Raw genomic sequence first — 11,019 nt, 5'->3', positions numbered from 1 at the left:
ACCAAAGAAAATATGGATGCCAGTTTAGATTTTGTACAAGCATTTATTATTATTAATTTAATTGACTTCTCAATATCCAATATCACTACCATGTATATTAGAAAGCCATTCAATTCATCAAGATAAACAAATAGGAATTACTTTATTTAAAAAAGGTAAACAAGCTGAGAAAAAAAAGATATTGTACAAAAAATTTGAACATGAACTAACAATTAAAAAACAGTAGAATCAGTAGATTTTTTAGAGTACAGTATATAGTTAGTTATATATATATCGTTTATCAAATTAAATTAAACAAGAAAATCTTCTGATTCAAACAAAACACACTCCAAGTCAAAGATCCACTAGATAACAAATAACACTTTCTTACCTCACAACCTTTTTTTTTGTCAAGTAAATATTTTATATTTTCTAACACAGAGCATTACAGCTTCAGCTGTTATCTCAAGAAGGTGGTGATCATGTATAATAATGATTCTGTCACTCATTTTTAAATGGTTAAAGGGGTCATAGTTTACGATTTCACCTTTTTAACTTTAGTTAGTGTGTAATGCGACTGTTTGAGCATTAGCAACGTCTAATGACGTTCTGAAATCTTTTACAGAATTGGCTTTTTAAGGCCTACTACAAATGATGGGTAGAGACTACAACAAGCTACTTCCTGGGTTAGTGACATCACAAACCCTGAAATTTACCCGGAAAAATTATAGTCCAAATTTAGTCCTTTGTGCTGGACATTTATGGAGGACAGCTTCCTTAATCTATGAAAGTTCAGTTTGTTCAAAAGCTTGTCCTCAAAAGGAGCAGTTTCAAACTATAAAAGCAGAAGCTGTTGTTTATGGGCCACAACCTGTAAGTATGTTTATTCTTTGTTGATGTGTTTTTCAATAGTTTCTATCATTAATTTTATGTCGTAGTTGTCACGGTCGTGTGTAAGGAAGGCACAATACGAAGGCGAAATACAGTGACAAGTCTTTAATATAATCCACAATAGGTAAATCTAGACATGAAGGGCAGGAAAATACACACGTACATAACCTTGAGATCAGACCACAAACACTGAATTGAATGACAGAAGATTACAAAGAACTAATTTGACACAGGTGATACAAGGCAACTAATACTGACTAAATAAGGACAGGTAACAGGAACAACCAAATATGGGCGCAAGAGGGAGAAACCAACACAAAGAGTCAAATGGGGGGGTGACAATAGTAGGGGAGAGTGGGGACAGTTGCAACATTGCTTATTTCTTCAAGCAGGAATAAGATACAGTGATAATATTCATACTGCATATGCTTTATTGGCCCCTCATACTTCCTGGAAGAAATCAGTCACATGTGATCATTCCTTCTACCAAAAATCATTTTCTTGGTAAAAAAGTAATTTTTTAATGATTAGATTTTTGGTCATAGTGTCTAAAGGTGTTTGTGTGACAAATTGTAAAAACATAGCATTTTGATCAGTGTGTTCTTAGCTTCTAATGGCATAGCTAGCATGTGCCAATGATATGTTGTCAAGCTAATATATCAATTTTTATCATAGCTATCACTGAAGGGACACACTGTTGCAACCATCCCAACATGCTGTCCCTTACCACAATATTGATTTAAAAGCTTGCCATAACATTACATAATTGTAATTTTATAATGATAATACTAATAAACCCCTTTAATAGTTAGTTATCTCTCCTTTTTTAAGTGAATAGGTACAAAATCTACTTGTTACTTAACAATGTTTTTAACTTACTATTCTTTGTTTTTTTTAAAAGCCAATTTACCTTATTGAAGACTGTGACTGTGAACAAATAAAATAAAGAAATTGCAAAATGATATTTAAGAATGATTTCATTACATTTTATTGAATGTTGCAACTGTCCCCTATTGTGGGGACGGTTGCAACATTTCACTTTGTCTATTTAAGTGTAAAGTGTACATATATCAGTGGTTAAGTTATATTTACAACACTGTTCCGGAACAGTACAACGCAAATATTCGAGTGGGTGATGTGCATTTCAGAGAGGACTGTTTCCTGAACCTGGGAGAGCAGCTTACAATGCCAGCTGTACACAAAGGGTTAAGGCTAAAGTGGGGCAATTACAGCATTGCAAGGACAGTCTGTGCGTCTGACTCACAGCCTGTAAGTACGTTTTCATATTTAAATAATTTGTTACTGACAAGTTTTGAGCAGTGTAGAGTGCTAGAGTGTAGTGCTTGTTGTTTCTTGTTTTGCGATCGAAAATGCAGACATGGTGTTATGTTTAAGTGGTGCAATGCGTAAAAATACCATTTATGAACAAGAGTCATTATAATTAGCAATTATGCAACAAATGGCTCATTTATAGTGGGCTTTATTGTTTATGTCTCGTTGCAGCGAGAAACAGCATCACAACATGGTTAGGGGCATAACATTTCTGTCACATGCTTGAGGAATTTGGCCAATCACAGCACACCGGATAGCTGGCCAATCAGAGAACAACTCTTTTCCATCAACAATGAGTTTTGTAAAAATCAAAGTGTTTCAGAAAGGCCGGGCAGAGAGATGCAAAAATAATGTACAGTCTGTGGAAAATAATATGTTTTTTGAACCTCAAACCACATAAACACATCGCATTACAACAAATACACAAAATAATGCTCTTTTTAGCCACATCATATAACGTCTCAGGTTACGTATGTAACCCTGGTTCCCTGAGGGAACGAGACACTGCGTCATCAACGCTCTGGGGAACGCCATTGGCGAGCCGCACTCTGAACATGTCTACAACCAATGAATTGACGGGAGTGACGCACCGGCGCGGTGACGTAAGCGACCGGGAAGTATAAAGCACGTGCGTTTGATGCCGGTGCCAGCTCTTAGGGTATGAAGCGAGCGCCGTAGGGATGCGGGAATTATGGTCCGAGACGCAGTGTCTCGTTCCCTCAGGGAACCAGGGTTACATACGTAACCTGAGACGTTCCCTTCCGGGAACTCAACACTGCGTCATCAACGCTCTGGGGAACGAGATACCCACGCCCCCATGATTCCAAATCCCTGCGCGGTGTCTGTTTGCTGCTAAGCCAAGGGAAAGGAACGCGTTGTGTCTCTGGTGCATCACTCCAGAGAGGAAGTTCCCTCTGTCTGGTGAACACTTGGGTTGCCAGAACAAGAAGGAAACAGTGTCTGGAATACTTACCTGCCAAGTATTCCTCGGCCCTCGGGCACACGAGGAAAGTGGTAGACCTTTGCCTGGTCGCCAGCCAGAGCAAGAGGTACTCCTCGGCCCTCAGGCGCACGAGGAGTCTTAGTCCTTTGCCTGGGAAGAGCCAGAACAAGAGGGACCGAATAAGCCATTGTCTAGTATTCCACGGACAAGAGGGCAGTGTGGTCCTCGGCCCTCAGGCACACAAGGACAGGGTACTCGACCCCCTAGAGTGCTCCTCGGCCCTCAGGCGCACGAGGAGAGGTGGTAGTCCTTTGTCTGGGAACAGCCAGAACAAGAGGGACCGAATAAGCCATTGTCTAGTATTTCACGGACAAGAGGGCGATATGATCCTCGGCCCTTAGGCACACGAGGATAGAGTTCTCGACCTTTGCCTGTCATTGACCAGTGCAGAGGGAGAAATAGTCCTCAGCCCAGAGTGTTCCTCGGCCCTCAGGCACACGAGGAAAGTGATAGACCTCTGTCTGGTCGTCAGCCAGAGCAAGAGGTACTCCTCGGCCCTCAGGCGCACGAGGAGTCTTAGTCCTTTGTCTGGGGAAAGCCAGAACAAGAGGGACCGAATAAGCCATTGTCTAGTATTCCACGGACAAGAGGGCAGTGTGGTCCTCGGCCCTCAGGCACACGAGGAAAGTGATAGACCCCTGTCTGGTCGCCAGCCAGAGCAAGAGGTACTCCTCGGCCCTCAGGCGCACGAGGAGTCTTAGTCCTTTGTCTGGGAAGAGCCAGAACAAGAGGGACCGAATAAGCCATTGCACGAGGATAGGGTTCTCAACCGCTGCCTGTCATATGACCAGCGGAGGGGGAGAAATGCTCCTCGGCCCTCAGGCACTCGAGGAGAGAGTAGGCAAAAAGACTTCTCTTCTTTCTTGATAGAAAGAATGCGTCCTTGAGAAGTCTCCTCCTGCTAGGGAGGGGGCTGAATTTCTGGGCTTAGCCCTTGCTAAGGCGAGAGGACAAAGGAGCCAGGAGTGGCTCTGAGGTCGAGTTCATAGAATCTGACAAATGTCAGAGGCGAGGACCAACCCGCAGCACTGCAGATGTCCTGGACAGGGACACCTGCCTCGAGTACGGTGAGCCTTGACCTCCAGGGGTAATGGCAGGCCAAAGTGCTCATAAGTAGTAGAAATGGTATCCACGATCCATCTACTGATAGTGCTGTTTTGAAACAGCTTGCTCTGTCTTACGCCACATATGTGGACGTATGTGTCCAGTGCTCACACTGGACACTTTTACAATTATACTTCCAAACGGTCTAGCTCCATCGAATGGAGGAAATAGGAGGCCCGAGTGTAACCAGCTGTGATGAAGAGGAAGGGTACCTAGGGAAATACCCAGCTCTACACCTCTGCCTTGGGAAACTGCCAGAGCAAGAGGGAAAAAGAGGAGCGCCTGGTGATCATGCCAGGACACTGGAATGTCTCCGCCTGGGGAATTTGCCAGGACGCGAGTGGTATTACACCTCTGTCTGGGAACCATACGTGCCAGAACAAGAGGGAGAATAATCCTTGGTCTGGTCATCTACCAGAACCAGAGGGAGAGGTACTCCTCGGCTCTCAGGCCCACGAGGAGAACATAGTACTCCTTTGTCTGGTCTTTTCCCAGAACAAGAGGGAGACTAAATATATACCTCGGCCCTTAGGCACACGAGGAGCATCACAGCAGATCCCATGTAGGGATCTTGGTTTAGCATGAGCCTCGGAGTGCACCGTGAAGGAAACAATGACCAAGGGGTTCTTACCCACTAATAAGCCACCAAGAGAGGGCGTGGTAGGCCGATAAAGCCGCCACGGATACCTTCAAGGTGGAGTGGAATAACCTGGCGGAAAGTGAGATTGCAGGAACTCCAGTACTGTACCAGTCGGGCAGTAAACTGAGTCAAATGGGCAATCGCATATAAGCCATAAGGTTTCCTTGTGGCGAGAGCTCTGGATTAAGGAAAAGGTCCCAGCAACCTCAGTTGCGAGACCGGATCCTATGAGTTGTGCCCCCTCAGGGGCCGCACCCATAACTTCCAAGGTCACCAGGTGCACCGTGGAGGAAAACGTATGACCAAGGGGACTCTACCCACTGACAGGCACTGAAAGGGGGTGGTAGGCCAATAACGCCGCCACGTACACCGTCAGAGTGGAGTGGGTTAGCCCTGCGGAAAAGCGAGACTGCAGAGACTCCAGTACTGTATCAATCTGGCAGTGAACTGGGTCAAATTGGTGCTGGTTACACCAAACAGTAAACAACTTCCACTTAAGGTCATAGGGTTCCCTCATCGAGGGAGCTCTGGAGTGAAGGATGGTCTCAGCAACCTCGGTTGAGAGACCGGCCTCTATGAGATGTGCCCCCTCAGAGGTCACACTCATTCCAGAACTCCCGGGAGCAGAGCGATCGGGGAAAGGGCGTACAAACGAGGCCTCGGCCACGTTTGTACCATAGCGTCCAGTCCCGCAGGAACAAAGCGATAGAGAGCACCAGAGGGGACATTGCGATGTCTCTCGAGTCGCAAATAGATCCACCTGAGTCTAGAAAGACACTCTCTGCTTCACTCATTCTGGGTGAAGCACATATTCCCCGGGCCTCGGCCCCTGCCTCAACAGGACGTCTGCTCCCATAGGAAACCAAGGTCTTTGAAGTCCCCGGCCAGGAGTGTTGCTAAGCCCGCCCTCTAGGTGTTACCGGAGGGACACGAGCTGCAACGCTCCTATTATGAGCCTCTTATGTGAGGAGCTGGTACACGGCTGGGGTTTACTGCTCCTCGTCCAGCAGCCCCGACACATGTACATTTTGCCCAACAAGCCTGAAGTTATTTTAGGCGGCCTGGTTAGAGCAAAGACGGAGCTTTCGAGGATGGTGCCAGACCGGGTGACAGATAGCTGACTAGCGTCTGTTCGACCCGCAGCATCATAACAATGCTCGTCCAACAGCTCCTCATATTGAGGCGAATGGGGGGGTGGGGGTTGAATACTTTTGACAACGTTCTTCCACATCAACCTCCTCGGAGGAAGATAGGAGAAGCGTTGAAAACTCTTCCTGGAAGGAAGGAACCGCATTGCGGGCTTCCTCATCCAGTAGGAGGTTTACCGATCCGATAAGGAAGGAGATAGGGGATCACCCGTCTCCATTTCCTCTAGCAGATCTAGCTGCGAACCCCGCGAGTGCAGCTGCCGCTCCGCCTCGACGGAAGCGGGGCCAGACCCGCAAGGAACGCTAGCTGAAGCCCCCTCCTCGAAGAGGGCTTTCCGGGAAAGGAGCACCCGCAGTGGAGAATGCTCACACTGCAGGCAGCCAAACCCCTCAAGGGCTGACTGTGCATGCTCCGAACCCAAGCAGACCATACACAGACTGTGTGCATCCCTGCCAACAATGAAGCGTTGGCAGGGAAGAGCACACTGTCTATGTGGCTGCTCAACCGCTTTTCTAGAAATGTTTCTTTTCCCCCTTTTTGGTTGACATATTGCTCAAATAAAAGTTGTGCAAACTGGCACAGAAAACAGCAATATGCAGACAGACAGACACACAGAGAGCTCGCTGAATGACAAAAGCTGACGCCGGCATCAAACGCACGTGCTTTATACTTCCCGGTCGCTTACGTCACCGCGCCGGTGACGTCACCGCACCGGTGCGTCACTCCCGTTAATTCATTGGTTGTAGACATGTTCAGAGTGCGGCTCGCCAATGGCGTTCCCCAGAGCGTTGATGACGCAGTGTTGAGTTCCCGGAAGGGAACCCCTTTAAAAGCAAAGCATAAACACGTTACAATGCACCCCATAAACACAATCAAGCCTTCAAAAAAAAAAGAAAAAAAAAAAAAAGAAAAGAAAAGAAAAGCTGGTAGACCACCCCTTTAAACTGACAACCATCCCTACTCTCCCTATTTTTAAAGCAATCTTAAATGTGTTTTTAAATGAAAGAGTAAGTGAAATGTTATTCATAGAAAATGGTTACAAGCTATGTACCATATACAAGTCTAGTGCTATGTGACTAGACTAGATTTGTAAGGCATGATCTCATGTGGTGATCTTTGTATTGAGTGTTGGTCAGCAGGAGGGATCGGGGCCCGACAGACGGGTCGCAGCTCATTACCAACACACACAAGTCACATCCTAGACTTTCTCACACAACTGATACCGTTTAGCATCTGCTCATTTCAACTGTGTATCTTCACATCTACAGGTGTCCAGAAATAAGCAAGACCAGAAAATTAAAGACAGAAGATAATGAGATAAACCAAGACTCCGTTGGGGATCTTTGAAAACAGTTTAAAAATTAACTGAATACTTAACAACATTTATTTACTATAAAGTTAGGATTAGAATTAGGGGTTACACTTTATTTTAAGATGTCCTTGTTACAGTGTAATTATACATTTAAGTACTGAGTAATATTAATTAACTACATGTACTTACTATGTGGTTAGGATTAGGGTTGGGTTTATTTTTTATGAGTTTGTTATTTATGAGTTATTTGCATGTAATTATGCATTATTAATTGTTATTATAATAGTAAGTACACACAACATGTGTAACCAAATTAGGTGTTAGTATAGGGTTATTAAGCAATTACATAATTATACATAATTTACTTTTATTAAGTACGTCACATGTTTAACAAGGGCACTGTAAAATGATGTGTTACCAAAATGACAGTTCACATTGTTAAATTGTACTTATGGCACTGATGGTACACCAACTCTAAACCTACCTTTAATTTGCAGCATCTAATCTAATTCGAAACCCAATCGCAACAGTAGCAATATTGCAGGAGTTTTACAGAGCAACGTATGTAATACACAGCTTATGCATATCAATCAATAACACCCTTAGTACTTTTGAATCTATTTAAAGATAATAAATGGCACCCTCGTGTTGGGGGGTCGTAAATAATTGTAATTCCCTGCATGAGTGCACTGTGTTCATTGATCTGCATTAGGATGTCATTCATAGACATTCTAGCTCTGTGCCTCAGTGATGTTGAACAAACACAGTTCTCCATACGGCAGATGATAAACATGGTCAGCGATGTCTCTCAGTCATTGCATCTCACTCTCAAGGTTGAAAATTGGTGAGCATTGCATTATGTGGTTATGCAAAATAAAGCATTATATATGCATTATATATAATAATAAACAGCCACTATGCAAGTAATATGCCTGCTAATAAGCAACTAGTTAATAGTGAGAACCGGTCCTTAAAATAAACAATTTTACATGCAAGTGTAAAATAAAAGTGAAATGTGTGATTGTTTCCTCAATGTTGGTACTGAATTTTGTGTTGCAAAAGTTGTGAATCTACTAATGTGTGCTCATTTAACTGTGTAAAGGCTCCTACTAAAGGATGAACAGGGCGTGCTGGACTTGATTTATATGTCACATGCTCTGCTCTCTGGATTCATTAATGTGGACCAGGGCCGGATTTCGCTTGGCAGCCTCTAGCACCTCCCCCACTTGTTATCGATCCTAGGATATTTAAGCTTGGTGCTCCAATAATGGGCAAAACAGGAGAAATCCTCTAGTGTTATAGAAAAGAGAGCATGCTGGGTAGTCTCTGAGGTTATCCCACTGCCTGACGACGATGCACAATAGCTTGTAGAGTCTCTTTGTGGTTTTGTATCCTGTATGCTTTATTTGCTGCATGTGATTGATGATGACTGTAAGAGTGGTGTTCACCTTTGACCCCTCGTTACAGTACAGCCTCAACCCTGATTTCCCCCTGGTGACTGATGAATACCTAATGAATAACTTTAAATTTTTTTTAATGTTTATTAAGCATTTATTAATACATTCCCCAAAGAGCCACACAAGTCCTTCTTAATCACTTGTATGGTTATAAATGGCAATGTGATTTACAGTTCAGTGTTAGTTTTTTAAAGGGTTAGTTTATCCAAAAATGAAAATTAGCCCATGATTTACTCACCCTCAAGCCATCCTAGGTGTATATGACTTTCTTCTTTCAGTCGAATCTAATTGGAGTTATATTAAAAATGATCCTGGCTCTTCATACTTTATAATGGCAGTGGGTGGGTGTTTCTGTTCAACAGTCCAAAACAAGTCCAAAAAAGTGCATCCATCCATAATAAAAAGTGTTCTATAAGCCTCCAGGAGCTGAAGTAAGGAAAATTTGCTTCCTTTGCTCCTGTAAACAAACACTGGTTTTCACGAGATCAGCTGCGCATGCACAACAGCGACGTCATATGCCTGGAACAGCTTACACATATGATAGTTAGCGCAAGCTAGAGAAAAGTGTTTAAATATGGATATTTTTCTTACATAAATGCATCTATTCGCTGTGGAGCTGTGTGGAGTGCCTTTTTTTTATTATGGATGGATGCGCTTTATTGGACTTCTTTTGGAAACACCCGCCCACTGCCATTATAAATCTTGGAAGCATAATTTTTAATATAACTCCAACTGGATTTGTGTAAAAGAGGAAAGTTATATACACCTAGGATGCTTTGAGGATGAGTAATTCGTGGGCTAATTTTCATTTTTGGGTGAACTATCCTTTTAAGCAAAATCAAGTATTTTATAAGGCTGGTTTATTATTTCTTTATACTTTAGACATGTAGATCATATCGATTTTTGCACCAATGTCTGTAAAGTGTGCTGTACGTGCAAAACGTTTAGGAATCTTATCCAAGTAGTTGGCTAGTCAATACTGGTCAGTCGTAACTGACATAAAGGATTCCAACCGATCTGAATATTTAGCCCCACTTTATATTAGGTGGCCTTAAATGCACTTACATTTTAATTAATCATTTGATGCAATGCACTTATTGTGTAAAAACAAGTTTTTACATTGTACTTATATTTAAAGGGGTCATTGGATGAAATACTAACTTTTACATGTTGTTTGCACATTAATGTGTTTTGGCAGTTTATGTACACAACCACCGTACAATGATAAAAATCCACCCAGTGAGTTTTTTTTTTTTTTAATCTTTAAAAGTAATATCTTCTTTTTAAAATCAGGTCATTATTAGCTTCTTGTCGGTGTGACGACACACAGACAGAGGCTGCTCCTGTAATAGTTGATTGACATGAGTGCCTTACCTTAGACCAGCTGAAACAGTCCGACTCTGATCGCCATTGTGCGACTCAGGTGCAGGAGAAGACAAGAATGTCTCAGATTAAGTGATTGAGGTGTTCTGTTGTTGATGTTATAATGAACGTAGCAGTTGTCATTTACTCCCGACATCTGAGCCCCTGAAGATGCAGAAGATTAATGTTACTTTCCCAAAATACATATGCATCTATGTTCATGTGAATCATTCGTCATGCAGCTTCACCCACAGCAGAAGTGAGTATAAGAGATTTTTATGCATCTTTGCAAATGGCCTTTCTAAATAATGTGCTTGTTGGCAAGTTTCACTACTAAATATGGCTTAATGCAGCTAAATGCGGCTAAAGTAAGTAAACATTACGGCTCATCATCCCAGGCAGAGAGGGGCGGGGTGAGCCGAGCTCATTTGCATATAAAGGACCATGCAATAAAATGAATTGAATTTTTGCAGAGCTGATTTTGACATGGTAAAAGGGAGTTTTTTTTACACTACTATTGAGAATTTTTAACCAATGTGTATTATAGACTTTTCATTAAGACCCTAAAGAATCATACGAACTTGTGGAAAATGGGCATCCGATGACCCCTTGAAATTAAATACCTGCATGTAATTACATCTGTAATTAATTTCTGTAATTACATTCATAATTACACTGTTGACCCATCCCTTATACCTTAACCCATCCTCGAACCTGCCTATACCCCCAAACCTGTCCTTAACCTTACCCGTATCACACCTTAATAGTAATAAAAGTGTTTTGCAATACA

The sequence above is a fragment of the Garra rufa genome, chromosome 8 (assembly GCF_049309525.1).
Source record: "Garra rufa chromosome 8, GarRuf1.0, whole genome shotgun sequence".
Classification (NCBI taxonomy): domain Eukaryota; kingdom Metazoa; phylum Chordata; class Actinopteri; order Cypriniformes; family Cyprinidae; genus Garra; species Garra rufa.
The sequence above is the reverse complement of the archived record's forward strand: the minus strand, read 5'-3'. Positions refer to the sequence as shown.